General features: G+C 45.9%; 1 protein-coding gene across 4 annotated transcripts in view; it reads right to left on the bottom strand.

Annotated features, from left to right (window-relative positions):
- The window catches only part of ATP2B1 (ATPase plasma membrane Ca2+ transporting 1), a 61857-nt gene extending 47896 nt beyond the window's left edge, over positions 1-13961 (bottom strand). For 2 of the 4 annotated variants that reach the window (XM_033057288.1, XM_033057284.1), the window contains exon 1: positions 13864-13960. The gene's annotated coding sequence lies outside the window, so the exon portion shown is untranslated. Of the gene's footprint in view, positions 1-13531; positions 13653-13863 lie in introns of those variants that run through there. The other 2 variants (XM_033057287.1, XM_033057286.1) reach the window with 2 other exon arrangements.
- Between the last annotated feature and the right edge of the window lie 690 nt (positions 13962-14651).

Below are 14651 nucleotides of genomic sequence, written 5' to 3'. Positions count from 1 at the left end.
ATCAGGATTCTCCAACTCCTTAATTTGGAGATTTCTGAAACATACTATTACACATTCCTAAGAAATGGATGCATTTTCCCGTGCATGGAGAAGCCTCCATTGTTCCTGTTTGACAAGACCAGGGCTGAAGGCAGCTAAGCTAAATTTAATGGCCTATATTATGGAGGTCCACAAGTTTGGTTTACTTGTAAACTTGTGTGATTATTAAAATAGAACTTTGGAAATTAAAAATATATATATATTGAGCGTGGCAGTAAAACTCTGAATTCTGATCATAATAGCAGGGGGAAGAAGAGCATATTTGGTAGGGGGAATGCACTTGCTGTGAGAAGACAACTTGTTCAACCTGTATGTGAAAGCCTGGGCAACTGTCTGGTTTTTTTGCAGCCAAACAGTCCCTTCTCAGTACAGCAATGCCTGAGGACATCTGCAGACAGCCACAGGTACACCCAAAGAGAAATTCAACAGGAGTAACCACAGTGGCTGCACTGAATTCTTAATTGAGTTTGCACAGTAGTTTTACTGTTCTGGAATATTTGACAGTTATGAATTATACAAGTAAAGTATCTAGACAAAAGACTGTTTTCCAGGAAATGCATTCTGCAGCGTCAAAAATCCAGAAAATCTCCGACTTCACAAGCAGGAGCCAGGCTCAAGGCTCAAAGGTTCTTGTTCAGTGATGTTATGAACTAGCAAATGATGAAAAGGCAGTTTGGTTTCTTATTTCACTTATCTGGTTACTGACCAGTGGTTCTCTGAAACTGTTAAACTGTCACTGAATTCCATAAACTAAAAATAACCAGAGCAGTAGTATAATAGAATAATATCAGAAAACAAGATAACAGAATGAGCTACATTGGTATGTAAAGATGTCTATTGGCTTCCAAGTGCAATTGTTTTGATTATATTAATAATATTTATATATTCTAAGACTTCATTCAAGCCCAACTTCTTCCATCCTTGCTGAGAACTTTTATATTGAATATCTCTTCCCACAGAAAGAAACAAGCAGTCTTAGAATAAGCAAATATAGTATATGGCACTCAATGGAAGTAGGCAAGTTTTCTTCCTCCATGTCTTCATGCACATATAGAACACAATACCTGTAAAAGTGGAGTTTAGATGTCTAACTAGATGTACAAGTATTTTAATGGATAGCCCATCCAATTGTTGATACACAAAAACAGATCAGACTACAATTACAAAGGTATATACAACACCGGTGTTTACCATTATAGCAGGAGATAGCATCTGAGACACCTGATTAGCTTTCAGCAACTATTTGTTGACCCATTTTTCAGGAAAATCCCTCTTCTATTCATTAAACTGTTCTTAACTCAGAATTAGATGCAGGCATATTTGTAAGAGGTGCTACTCAGCTATTTAAGCTCATGAAAGCTACTTTTGCAGAGCCAGCAGAGGGAGTACAGACATCATTTTACTTATCAGCTGTGAAAAAGATACCTTGTAAGAAAGCACTAAAAGAGCTGTGCCTGCAAATCTAATGCACTTAGTTTAAAGCATGCCAAGAACTTCCTCAGTCTTTCATAGACATGTATGTCAATGGGCAGTAGAGTTGGTGTTTTGTTTCTGATCCTCAACCAGCTGTCAGATCTTGAAAGTCTCATACCTGATGAATGGCAGGAGCAACTCTAACAGTGCTAACAAGTACCTAAGGTCTGATGCTTCATATGCATAAAAAGAAGAAAAAATAACCAAAAATCTCAACAACCAAAACCATCATATAGCTGCAATTGAAGTTTTTATTCTTATGGATTTTGCTGTTTCTCAGTTTCTGGAAAACCAAACGCTTTCGGTTGTCCATTTCTTAAGAAAACAACTGGAAGACAAGCTGAAAAACTCGAGTTCAAGACACTTCAAGCAAAGCAACCAGGAAGGCACGTAGCAGTATTGAACTAGAAGGTAACAAACAATGAACCTTTCTGCTGATATTCACAGAGGCACACACCTCCTGGCAAATCTGGTTTTACACAGCCTCTGAGGCAAGAGCTCCGCTGCTTTATTTAGCATTTCCATTGATCAGCCTGCTTTGGAGTTGACAATTATGACTGAACTGTGTTGACACAGGGACGGCTGTGGAAACCGTTTTGGAAAGAGAAATAAGCTTTGAGCAGACATATTGATAGCTTGTTGCCATCTCATGGAGGTGAACCCAAAACTCTAGGCCAACATGAGACAACATAACCTTCCTGGCAAAAACTCCACAAACAGACACCCACATTTTTAAGTCTACAAAATTGACTGGACTTACAGTAATTTCACGAATACAAGCCGCACCGTTTTGACCAAAATTTTGCTCCCACACCAGAAATGCGGCTTATACTCAGGAGTGGCCAATATGTGAATAATTTTCTGACATTTTCAACCTCGGGAGTGCAAACTGAGTCAGTGCAAAGTTGAGCACCTGCCAGTAAAACCCGGCATCCACGCGGTTGTTACAAATTGGTTACTCTGTTGCGCGGCGGGTGGAGCTGCTCTGTGCACGCAGCACAGGGGGTGGGGAAGGCGGGGCAGCTCTCTTCTGCTGGCCCCACGGCTTGGGGGGCTCCCGTCCCCGCGTGTCGCTGCCGCAGGAGCAGAGCGGCTCCATCTCTGTGCCCCCCCTGCCACCACAGCGCAGCACTGGGCCGGGGCGAGCGAGCCCAGAGGCAGTGGCGGCCGGCCCTGAGCAGCCCCGCCGAGCGGCAGCGCCGAGCTGGGCCACCCAGCCCTGTCGGCAGCCCTGAGCCCTCATGGCCTGAGCCGAGCCAGTAAACCCCGCCCTGCCACGGTTCTGTTACAATTGGCAACTTTGTTGCACGCGGGTCCTCGCTGCGAACACAGAGCGGCTTATACTCAGGTGCGGCTTATTTATGGACAAAGAACAAAATGTTTGCCAACACCCAGCGATGCAGCTTGTACTCAGTGTGGCTTGTATTCGTGAATTTACTGTAATTTTTTCCTTAAATAAAGTCCACATTTCCTAACTTGTTACAACTTGGTACGAGGCTAAGCTCATATAAAATTATTTGCAATCCTACACATTTACCATACGATTTTCTGGATGGCTATTTCTAAGTTTCACTATTTATAAGTCCGTATATGTGTACAAGTATGTATATGTATATGAGAAACTCCTAAGTGAAATAAATGCCTTTGTCTCAAAGTTTCCTCTAGAAGAGCAGCAAAACACTCCTCCTCCCAAAGAAAAGCTAAATTTCCATCATCTTAAACTTCACATGAACTTTAAAAAGCTTTGACAGCTTGAATCATTAGATTTTGATTACTACCTACTGAAGAATGTGCCCGTAGCTACATAATTTAGCCTTCACTTGTTTCAGGTTTTAAAAATAGAAGAACCACCCTTCAGCAAATTAGATGGCTGCTTTTTTCTCCCATCTACAAGAAAGTGGTGTTCACTTCTCAACTTCGTTTTCACGTGGCAGATTCACAAAATTAGTAAGTCAGAGTGGGCTGAACTGGTTCCCATCTTACAGAGCTTACATGATATTTTATAGCTGACTAAAAGGTTTTACCCCTATCATGCAACAAAGCATCTCACAGTTTTGCTGTTGCTGAGCTCCTGCAGTGTTCTCCATTTGTGTGCTGTGCCTGGGTAGTTCCCAGGACTCCAGCTAGGCTGCTCAATACCTTCTATGCAAAGCAACTACAGCAAGGAAAGCCATGCTTCTTCTATCTCAAACATGGTGATGATCAAGTATCAGGATGCATACCAACCACTCTGATCATCCTTTACCTCCCCAAGTCACTGCAGTCTCTTGTGACAATAGTGAAGCTCCTGCAGGTACACAAAAATCTTATACAGATAGTAAAAATGTTTTTTTTTCAGGCAGAATGGTTACCTAACCAGACTCACCACACAGATAATCCAATGTCAGTGCCAACTTAAAACATGACACAGAACTACAACTGAACCTGCCTGAGTGAAGCAAATATGAAACCATACTCACAGGAAATCCACCAAAAATTATAATTCATCTGGCAACTGGAGCCTTGTAAAGCTCCCAAATAACTGTGTTTATAACACACTTTACATTTGAGAGGCTGACATTAGGCTTCTAATCAGCAAGTTAAGACACATGATCCATTTATACAAAGTAAGTAGGGTGTCGGGGAAAGGGCTGAAAAGCCCCTTGAAACATGAGCATCCTTCCTCTTGGTGAAGTCTCTACAGCAAATTCCACAGAATTGTATACTTTAGAATTACTACAGCTGCCTCTAAAGATCTACAGAGGCTTGTTGTTATCTCACTTTTTAACCTGAAAACCTTTAATTTAGTACACAGCTGAACAGCTACTGATTCCAGCATTAATCACTCCCCAAGATTCAGTACTTCAATAATTGGTAATAGACAGCATGCAACAGACACAAGAGTTTTTTTAAAAGTCAGTGTTGAAACTGTGCTATTCCCCATCACCTGTTTTCACCACCTGAAGGGTCTATCTCAAGTTCCAAAGCCTGTGCGCATTTCATGGATTAAAACTCTACATTCCTTCCATCGCATGCAGACGGGACCACCTACCTCTATGGTAGGCACTTGAGGCACTTTTTCTAAATGGGCATGGATAAATTAGAACATATATATCCAAATATTAAATTTAGCCACCTAGGACATTATCTAAAATAGTCACATGAATCTCATCTTAGATGAGCTTGTGTCACTTCAGCAACAGAGCAGCCCAGAGTGAGTAGTTTCAGTTTTTTAAGACGCTTATGTAAGTGGCCAGGATTGCTCTGCCAAAGTTAAGCACAGTTGGCTGGGCTGAACTCGCATATCAAGCAGCTGCAGTACCATGTCAGAGCAAGAGGAAGGATGTGGCTTCACAGTTAGTTCAGGAATACCCAAGCCTGTGCTACTGCCAGAAGGTACAGCCCTGCGCCAGCACCGCCGCTCACCTGACCTCAAGGTCAGGGGACAGCCCTAGATGAGAACAGACGACAAGCAAGACAGCAGCAACACCAGCGGTTCCTCCTGAAGGTCACACGGTGACAGGGACTGCCCCTTCCAGCCAGCACAGGCCTCACCAGCTCAAGTCAATCATGGAAGCTCTTCTCCACACCCCCACGCTTGTCCTGGGGAAGAGGAGCCTAGCTGCACCTTCTCTGCAAGACCCCCCTACAGATCATCACCAGGGTCCCTCTTCAGCCTTCCCCCTTCCAGGTCAAGCAAAGCCACCTCACTCCTCCCCATACACCACAGACAGCCGCTCATGGATGTCAGGAGAGGTGCAAAACAAGGCAGCATTTTTGGATGTGGCCTCACAAGCATGACTGAAGGCAAAACCCACTGGTCACGCTCTTGCTCATGCTGCCCAGCATGGGCCACTCCTTGCCAGCACCTTCAGCTGGCTCAGGCTCCCTGTCCTGCAGAGTGGCCAAGACCTTTCCTCCTCCCCACGGCAGGGTGCAGGTGCCAGCCAGCCTCAGCTCTCCTGTTCACCCTCACTCCAGGAATCTAGGCCATGCAGTAGCCCTACAACCACGTCACCATTTTCAGCTACTGCCAACTGTGACAGCGAAGAGGAAAGCCTGTCAGAAGTGTTTTTACTTTGTCAGCTCAGTAATGCTCAGGAAGAGCCTTTGGCAGCTCCCCATCAGGAGCTTGAAATTGGCCTGTTTTACAATAGCTGCCTTAAAGTAACATGCATCAACTTTGTCCAGTTCAAAGCATTCTGCCCAGGGTTATGTATACAACCTTATTCTCCATATTAACTTCTCTAGCCTTAGATTTGACTATCAACAGAAGGCAAATATAAAGCTTTGAGCTCATGCAATTTCTGTGTTACAGTTTTGGAATGAGAGGTTCATCTATCAAGAATGTTACACCTATCTTCCCAGAAAATATGAAGTACTCCCCTCAAGCATACATCCCCTTGTATTTTTCCATCTGGTAAATCAATTTCCTGTGTTGGAAGGTAGCACAACACAGTTTCAGTGTGTTAGACTTCGCACAACCAAGACAACTTTTTCTAAACCATTTTGCTAATATGGTTTGAGGGGCTGCTGTCTGGTGCCCAACAACACCAGAATCAACAAGAAAAAAAGAAAGCATACACAAATTGCTGCTCATAAGCAAGACTTAGCATGTACCACTGCTTCATATGCTGGCATATAATTTTGGATGTGCATGTTTGTACCAAAGTTCTTTCAAAAGGTTCCCATAACCTGGTATGTATTGCAGAGTGGGTGACTTTATATGAAGGACAAATCCACTGTAAGTGCCTCTACTACCAGTAAACAACAGACATACAAACAAATCCAGAAAAAGATACAATGCTTTTCTCAAATCCCAGAGAATTTAGTCCTCTATTCCCAAATATCTTTCAACTCACTTTAGAAATACAGCTCTAGTTTAGGAACAAATCTTTAAATCTGCAGTCACCACAAAAAGATCCACCTATTATCCAAATGCATCTGAAAGCAGACTCTGTGTAGATGTCAAGATGTTTCACTATGCAAAGCAAGTTCATTGCAGAATAAGAAAAATCACTGACAACGTTAACTACGTGGATTTCAGAGCTGAAGTAGGTGAACACAAGCTGTAATGATTTGTGCTATTAAGAAAGCAGAAGAAAAGCAGTTGTGCTAGCACTGGTAAAGCACCTTCCCTACTCTCTCCAGCTGTCAGTCTCAACTATGCATATTTGAAAGCCATCTGGCACAGACCCTGACAGTCAGTTTAAATAATTTCATGTTTCATGCAACCTCAACTGAGTGAGGCTGGTAGACACGGCTCTAATTTAAGTATTGATTTGTACTATGTTTCACAGGCTTCACAAAGTTCTGTACCAGCTTCATTCCCAAGCGAAGAAAAATTGACAGATCCAAGCAACATAAAGCAATTTGAAGTGAAACATCAACACTTTTAGCAGTAACACCTGGATGGAAGTGAAAAAACTCCTGTTCAATACACATATTAAGATCCTGATCTACTATCTACTAGATCTAAACCAGAAGATATTCAAAACTACCACCCCTTCTAAAATAGTTTAAGGGCTAACCATACCTGCCACCTTTTCTACCCATTTATTGTTACTACCTACTCAGTCTTCTCTATGTAAGAACATCAGAAAGAAAGTCTGGATGTTCAACACAAGCACAATTTCTTTTCCTCCACTGTAGTATCAGAAACCATCTAGGCATATAGTTGTTGTGTTTTAACCCAAACATACTTTTATGGAACACCATTAGTTGAAAACTAGCACTCAAACCACTCTCCAATCTACTGTCAAAACAATAACTTCCAGTTCTCCAATGTGAAAAAGTTAACACTCTCCAGGGAATGGTTTCACATGACTACTGCACAAAGAGGAACATTCCCAACCACCAGTCCAGACATTTGTGTTGCTTTCCTCACGTGAGCCTCACTTCTCACCTTGGAGAGACCAGTTTATGCACAAAGATTGTATAACAAACCATCTAGTGGTGCAATGAGTAGACTCAAGTGGCAGAGGCGGCACAAAGGAGGGGGGAATTATTGCAGTTAGCCTAAGATGGAAATGAAAGTAGCCATGAGGTCATCTCAGGCAGCCCATGAAACTTTGCACCCAAAGTGACAAGCCAAATAGGTAACTACAAATTATGCTCTCTGTTCACAGTCTCTTGGATTATGCTGATCAAGAAGGCCATCATAAAAGTTTGACAAAACTTTGGAATATTAAAAAAGCATCAAACATATTAACAGAAGTGACAAATTAACAGAAGTTGGGAATTTAAAAGACTCCTATCTCTTGAAACACCTACCATACAAAACGAAATCTTTTCCAAGCTTTTGGAGAGTAACAGTGACCACCTTCAACTTTTTAGAACACTCTACAAATATTATTTTTTAAAAGTGTGCTGTAGCTACAAGACTTCATTATTGCTAGTGGTCTAAGTTCCTTATTTCAATAAAGACCATAGCACTGTGGTTATTTCTTTCTACAGTGGGAAAAAAATCCATCAAACACAGCTAGTGACTCTTCCTCCTATCCCATATGGAGTGACCAGTTGTTTTACTTCAAATCTAGACAGAAGCCAAAATACACACCACAAACAACACATCCTTGCATTTGCAGAGACACAGGGGCAATTCTGAAAGAGTCATGCAGACAAGCCACCAGTCACTGGTCAAATAACAAGCACAGAAAAAGTTACGTGATTTCCACATAAGGGCACATCTGTAACACTCCAGTGAAGAGCATTTGATTTTTCTTTCACAGGTGTATGTAATATAAAGGTGATCAAATTCATCTTTGATTCAAAATCTTTAAATTAATAGTAAAGTTTCAGTTTTAATGAAGACATAAGCAGGAAAAGAGCACACCACCATAACCCTTGGGGCATGTCCCAGATGTTAGATAGTTGCTTAAAGGAGAGTGGGCTGAATCATCTTTCCTGCCTTGGGTTGGGCTTTGTTGCTATCAACTATGCAGAGTATGGTACATGCTGGGCCTCCTCTGACCAGACACTGTACACCAAGTGGTGAGAAACCAATAGCGTTGTTTTCCCTGCTGCTACCTTATCTTTCTGTGAATATAAGGGCACAAGTAAGGGTAGCAGATTACAAGTGATAGGCTCTCAGAAGTGTGTTTTAAGAACATGTTTCCTGTGCTCACTGGGAATTAAGGCAACATCCTCCTCATACTCAATATTTTAAAAAATGGAAACATGCAAACCACCGAAGTTCACTGTAAATAGGAGGCCATGCAGAAACTTGCCTAACTTTCTTCTACAGAGCACCATCAGATTATAACCAGCAAGAAGCCAGGGCTACCCCTAATGCTGAGACTGGTCATGCTGTAAGGGGTAGAACCAGCCAGACTTAGTGGCCAGCACCAAAGGTTATCAAATGTCATCCTCAAAATGCATCTGTGCATTCTTTAACAGCACAGTAAAATTGCAAACACCAGTAAGGAGAAACATATTCTCTTTCTCAGTCCATTTCCCTTCAAAGGCAAGGCAGATGTTATTTGTCTGCTTTGTAACAGCAATTACATATTATCTCTTACTGGACAAAAAAATAAGTTATATTTATTTTCAAAGCTATTTCTGATTTCTTTTTTAAATGCCTCCTACATTTTCCTTAGATTTCTTCTCCCACAAGAAGACCTTTGAAATACCAATGGAGAAAGCCTCACACCTACTTTGAATTCACTAAAATTAAACTAATAACACCTCCTGCTGTCATCTGTCAGTTAGAGTAAGATTTATAAGTGGCAGTAGAAATAATTTTCATAATGTTTACTGGAATATCAATAGATTGAACAGACAGATCCTTCAAAGATACTGCTCATATCAAATGAAATCTGTCATGAAAACTAGAAATTATTTTTAATTAACTGTATTTGAAAGCCTATTTTATTTAAAAATAAAAGACAAACTGGACAACACCATGCGTTTTTTCAGAAATTACATTCTATGTAAATGCAACTGTTCCAAAATGGGTTTGTCTAATATTTTGCCTGTTGATTTCATGTCACCTCCTAGAAATCCTCCTTCTGTACTGCTAATTATCATTGCTTACATCTTCTGTGTGAAACTGCTGAACACGTTTTGACTTTTTACATGTGTTAACAGATGTTTGGAGGGCTTCATGAACAAAAAATTCTTACTGTTTTATCATGCTGCTGTTCAATTAATGAATATGGTCTTTTCAGCTAACTGAAGCTTAAGTTAGGAGAACACTAACATAAGATATTGAAAAGTGAAGGAATCCACTAAGCAAGTTATTTCGAATTAAACTAGTAAATCTTAATGCTTGTGAGAAATACCCATCCTCTACAAAAAGCATCATAGGTTCACTTTTTCAAACCAGCAACAATATCACCTCATCTCTCCTGCCCCCCTTGTTCTTCAACCTGTGAAACTTGCAAGAAGAAATAAAAATTACTTCAGAGAAAATTCAACTGGTTTAAACAGAAAAGCCAAAAAAACCTGCTTGAGACCATTGCACACACTCTAGAAGGCCAGTAGGCAGAGCTAATCCTAGCTTTTTAGACACAATTCTGCAACTCCTAGATTTTATCTAGTTTTTAATTAAAATGCTCTATAGAGAAAGATCCTTATCTCCTGAACTGCAACTTTTAACAAGTCTTATTAGTATTATTACTTATTTTAAGACATGTAGAGAATACTAGAGAATACAAATATAAGACTTTTACTGCAATTTTATTGATCCTTTTATGATAAAGTAAGCATGTATTTCTATAATAGAGATCTCTTATGGATTCCAGCAGTCTTCCTTATTTCTCAAAATATATTTACTTTTCAATGCCCAGGACTAATCATATCTGTTCATTATCCTGCACTAAATTCTGCTAACTGAAACCTGACTTCACCATTAAATAAAATGTGAATCCCTTTTAGCACTAGTATTATTTTCTCTTTAGAAACAGAGAGAACAGCTATAAAAATAAAGAATTCAAACACTGAAAGACATTACTGAGGTCACATTTCAGTGGTAAAGAATGCCATTAATATTTAGTCTACCTTGATGGAAGAAATTCGAGTTAGAAGATACTTTAGGTTATCTTGTCCACCCTCATGTCAAGGGACACTTGCTCACTATGGCATATTATTGATTGTTTTGTCAGCTTCATTTTGAACTTGGCAGTTAAGAGTAAGTTCCCAGCTCTAAAATCTTAAATGCTGGTGAAGTTAATTCTTCCAAATAATCGGTTTTTGAGGTGCCTTTAGCAGATCCAGCCTAGGTTTTCTCCTTCTCAGTATCATCTCATGGTTACCTCCTATTTATCACATTTTTCTTTCCAAATAAATTCAAACAGTTAAAAATAAAGATAATAGTAGTAATTACTGGACCTTTGTGTCTTCGCTACATGACACTTTCAAGCCTCTCAATTTCCTTTGAAGCTTTCTACTACTTTAGAGGTTCGCAATTTTAACAGCTGAGAGAAGTTCTCTATATTGTGGTCCACAAAAGAGTGATTTCTAAACTTGACTCTACCTTTAGACTACAGTGGATTTTAATGTGTGGGATTACCCCCCAAAATAACAGCTGAATATGCATTACACAAATGGGGATCCTTTCCTAGTACCATTATCTGTATGTAATGTAACTTTGCATAAGAAATTGATACACAGTTTACTCAATGCTAATGCGACAGAAGTCGTCTTGTCTGCTTTAAATTCCCAAAAACATTTGCTTAATATGCAAAAAGCAACAGTATGTGTGCTTACAAATAGTAGGTCTACAATTTCCTTTAAAATTAGCTTTGACTTGTATTATTTTAATGATCCACATAGCTTTCCACACCTTTTTCTTTGAGTGGATAGAAGTAATAATGTTGCAATTTAGCACTGACATAGAAACATTGATTGGGAAAACCTGCAAGTAACTGTACACGACGCAGGATTCACATTTCCTTCAGCTAACTCAGCCTGGGTTGCTTACCATAATCATCAGTAGGAGTAGCAATAAACTGAACCACACAATGATGCTCTTCCAGACCGAAAATTTCACATTCAAGTGTATGAGTTTTTTTCCTCACTGAATTCAGTGACCACTTTTTCCACTGACACCGAGAGTTTCCATTCATTATGCCATAAGTATTAAAGTCCTAGTACATTGGAAGCTATTCCTGCCAGAAGAGCCAATAGTTTAAAGATACACGAGTTTACTTCTACTGGAATTCACGATCTGTGGTGTTTGGAAGAAATCCTTGAAAAGCACTAACAAACAGCTGAAAAAAAATGGCCCTGGCTGTAGCTACAACTAGCACCTTCTAACATGAGTATCAAGAACCAAGGAATTGGCAAGCTGTCTAACCAACACCTTTCCAAACACCTAAACACATTATTTTAACCCAAATTCATTAGGACCCAGGAATGTTTTAGAGATGCAGCAGCTTTTCTACACTAGGTGGTTTTCCAAAGGCACATTCACTTAATTCCCCAGGAAATCAAGATTGCCAACCACTAATGGTGGAAGATATTTCACAAGTACAGTGGGCTTTGACTTCTAAGAAGGGACATGATTTGAACAGTCACCTAGCCAGTCACCTCTCAAGCACTGTGAGGAGAGATACCAGCAAACATTCTCAGAATGATGGTTTCAGACACAGCATAAGGTACTACCACCAGCTCCCTCTGAAGAGACCTTGAGAAGAAAGCATCAGCAACCGAAGTTACAAATTTACGAGTGCCATATATAACAGGTATTTAAGGATTTCTGTAATGTGGATCTTAAAATGACCAAAAAAAAAGCCCCCGAAATTTTGTTACTGTTCATGTCTCTCGTCACCAGCCGCTACAGTTTAAAAAGTCAAATGTAAAATAGATTTTTTGTGGAGTATGGATCATGAACAGCACTACATAAACGCCTATTACAGCCGAACTAATACACTGACCCTCAGTCTACGAACCCCGGGACAGACCCAACCACAGCTCTCCGTTCCTAAACGCTTCCCCAGGCTCAGGCTGAGCCCCTTCCTGCTCCTGGTGAACACCACTTGCACAGCCGCTCTAGAGGAAACGCTCCCGGGGACCACAGACCGCTTTTCACGAGATCTTCCTCTCGAAATCCTAAGTCCTTCCGACTTCAGCCTCTACTGACCGAGGGGCTCGGCAGGAAGGCAGGGCAGACGGCAGCGCGGACACCCACCCCACTCCGCCCCACGGCGAGCGCTGCCTCCCGCGCCCGGCAGCGGCCAGCCATCCCCGCGGAGGCTCCAGCCCGCTCCCAAACTCACGTGGTGCGGCAGCCAAAGGTTACACGCACCGCCGGGACGGGGATGACACCGCCGTCAGAGGCGCTTCCCAGCGCGGAGCGGCCCCGCGCCGGGACAGGCTCACCCGCGGCGAAACGCCCGCCAGGGCTTCGCTCTCCCGGCACCCCAAGTGGTGCCGCATCCCTTCCTCGTCCGCGCCGGTCGATGAGCAGCCCGGCCAGGCATCGATAAATCAAACCAGCCCGTCCGCTCCGACGGAAAGCTGCGTACGACTCAGCCGCGGCCAAAAACACCGCCCTGGGGGCGCGGCGGGCGGGCGAGGCTGCGCGGGTGCGGGTGCCGGGCTCCCAGCCCCCGCGGGGCGGCGAAGTGCCCGGGATGTCGGTGTCGTGCTGCCGCAGCGGGCTAATCCCGGCTACTTAACCCGGCGGGCGGCGGGGGCTGAGCACCACCTTAATCCACGGCGTGTGCGCGCCCGCCCGCCGGGAGCTTGCAGGGCCGCGGCGTGCCGGTCGCGTCCGGCCGCGGGGTCCCCGACGCCGTGGCGGTGCGCTCCCGCGGCGGCTCAGCCCCGCATCTGCTGCCCTCAAGGTCACGCCGTGCCCCGGCTGCACGGTGGCGGCCAGGTGCACGCTCGGGTTACCTGCGGGGAGAACGGGCGAAAGCCCGGGAGCTCGGCACCCAGCCCCTCCGGCCGCGCCGCCCCCCCGAGCGAGCACGGCGCGGCTCGCAGCCCCGCGGCGGGAGCGGAGCAGCGCTGCACCTGCCGCCACGCTGCTGCCCGCCCCGGTCGGCCAGCCGGGAGGAGAGGCGCTCCGAGCCGCCGCCGCCGCCGCGCTTACCTCTGCGCCGTGGGGCCGACACAGCCGCCAGCCGGGGGCCAGGACGAGGCGCCCGTGAACCTGACGCCGCCCGCTCGTTCGCTCGCTCGCTCGTCGAGAGCACAAGGTCCCCGCGCTCCCCGCCCTGCCCACGGCCGGCCGGCCCCGCCGCGCCGCCCCCACCCTGCGGCCGCGCGAGGAGGGCGGGAGAGGGGGCGGGGGGGTGAAGCGGCGACCGAATTGGGGAGGGAAGGAGGGAGGGAGGGGGCACCGGCGCGGGGAGAGCCGGGGGAGGAGAAGGAAGGAGGGAGGGAGGGGGGCGCGGACCGCCCGCCCCGCCCCCGTCGCCTCACCGGCAGGAATCAGCGATTCGCCCTACTCGCGGGCGCTCCCACCGCCGCCGCCGCCGCTCCCCGGGGTCCGCCCGCCTCCGTTCCCCCGCAAGCACCGGGCAGCGCCGCGCACGCCGCCGAGCCCCTGCGCCGCAGAGCAACCGCTACAGGAGCCGGGCGCCACCGGGCAGGGCGGGGCGGGGCGGGGCGGAGCGCCGCGATCCGCCCGCCTCCCGCCTCCGCCCGCCCGCCGCGGTCACTCACTTGCCCGCGCCGCCGCCCCCTCCTCTCCCGGCGCCGCGGCCGCCGGTCCCCGCCGCCTGCGGAGTGCGGCCCACGTGACGGGGCCCCTGCCTCTGCCGAGGAAGGGGGGTCTCGACGTGCGGAGTCCTCAATGGGGGAGGCGGAGGCGGGGCCCCGGTAGGCACGGAGCCCGCGGAGGCGGAGCCCCGCGCCGCTGCCCGCCCGCCGCCGCCGCCACTGGCGGGCGGGAGGCTGACGCGCTTGTTTCCATGACGTCGGCGGGCGGGGCCGCGGCGTTTGATGGAGCCCGGCGGGCTTCGGGGGTCGGTGACTTTGCCACGAGCGGCTCCCGCGGGGCGGGGCGAGGGCGGGGCGAGGCGGCTGTCGTGCCGCGTCCCTCCGCCCGTGGGTCGCGGGCCGCCTCGAAGGGGCGGGGATCCCCCGGCGGCGGGAGAGGCCGCGGTCCCACGAGGGAGGGGTGGCCACCGTCCGGACCGGGGCGCGTCGATCGTCCCGCTGGGCGGGGGCCGTGCGCGGTGCCGGAGCCGTCCCAGGGGCGGGGGCGA

This window comes from Catharus ustulatus, chromosome 4, assembly GCF_009819885.2.
Source record: "Catharus ustulatus isolate bCatUst1 chromosome 4, bCatUst1.pri.v2, whole genome shotgun sequence".
Taxonomy (NCBI): domain Eukaryota; kingdom Metazoa; phylum Chordata; class Aves; order Passeriformes; family Turdidae; genus Catharus; species Catharus ustulatus.
The sequence above is the reverse complement of the archived record's forward strand: the minus strand, read 5'-3'. Positions and strand labels throughout refer to the sequence as shown.